This window comes from Alosa alosa, chromosome 9 (assembly GCF_017589495.1).
Source record: "Alosa alosa isolate M-15738 ecotype Scorff River chromosome 9, AALO_Geno_1.1, whole genome shotgun sequence".
Lineage (NCBI taxonomy): Eukaryota > Metazoa > Chordata > Actinopteri > Clupeiformes > Clupeidae > Alosa > Alosa alosa.
The window spans coordinates 11018589-11019997 of NC_063197.1; positions in this window are offsets into that span (position 1 = coordinate 11018589).

The window sequence follows — 1409 nt, forward strand, 5'->3', positions numbered from 1 at the left end:
TTAGTTGTCTGACAAACTTTTTGCTTTAAAAGATGCAAAATCTTGAGAAATAAGTGAAATCTAAAGGCACAGTGTACAAAAGGCTCCATTGTATTGTGTGTGTGTGTGTGTGTGTGTGTGTGTGTGTGTGTGTGTGTGTGTGTGTGTGTGTGTGTGTGTGTGTGAGAGACAGAGAGAAAGAGAGAGAGAAAGTAGGGGGAGGGAATAAGGAGTTTTATATAGGCCTGCTTCTCTCAAATGCTGCCTGCAGCTTTAATTCAGGTTGTGCATCCAAATACAGCCGAGTGCGAGAGAGAGAGAGAGAAAGATAGTATGAGTGTGTGTGTGTGTGTGTGTGTGTGTGTGTGTGTGTGTGTGTGTGTGTGTGTGTGTGTGTGTGTGTGTGTGTGTGTGTGTGTGTGTGTGTGTGTGCATTTGCATGGGTGCATGCATGTCTGTGTGGGACACAGATAGAGAGGGATAGAGAGTGTGTGAGTGGTTGGCATGACTGAGTGCGCGTGTGTGTGCTCAGTAACATGACTCTGGAATCCTTAGCCTCCACACTGTACCCAACATTATCTCAATACCATACCACACCATAACACACACACACACACACACACACACACACTCTCTGTATCCAACTGTACCCAACATTATCTCAATACTTACCAGTTTAACACACACACACACACACACACACACTCTCTGGCCTCTCTCTCTCCCTCTCTCTCTCTCTCACACACACACACACACACACACACACACACACACACACACACACACACACACTCTCTCTCTCTCTCTCTCTCTGTCTCTCTCTCTTACATCGACACACACACACACACACAATCCTACAGATATAAAGGCAAACACATAGAAATGGCAATAGATCCATATTGAGGGAGAGAGGATCTAGAAAGTGAGAGAGAGATCTAGAAAGATAAATGTGGGAAGAGAAAGAGTGAGTGGGAGACAGGAAAGAGAGGGAAAAGGAGGAAGGGAAAAGAGGGAAAGAGAGACAGAGAGGGGAAGAGTGAGGAGTGTGGTCCTCATGTGATGAGTGTGTATTAATATCAGCGGAAGCAAGAGGAGAGGAGGACTTAAAAAAAGCTGTGTGTGTGTGTGTGTGTGTGTGTGAGTGTGTGTGAGTGTGTGTGTATGTGTGTCTGTCTGTCTGTGAGGCCATGTCTCTGCATGTGTGTCTGTGCTAATGCATTCTTTTGTGTGTGTGTGTGTGTGTGTGTGTGTGTGTGTGTATTTGTGTGTGTGTGTGTGTGTGTGTGTGTGTGTGTGTGTGTGTGTGTCTGTGTGTGTGTGTGTGTGTGTGTGTGTGTGTGAGTGTATGATAGGGTTATGTGAGGGCTTAAAACTATGAAAAGAGAGATGTGTTCACCATGTTTCCAACATTTCCCGTAATCACAGGAAGA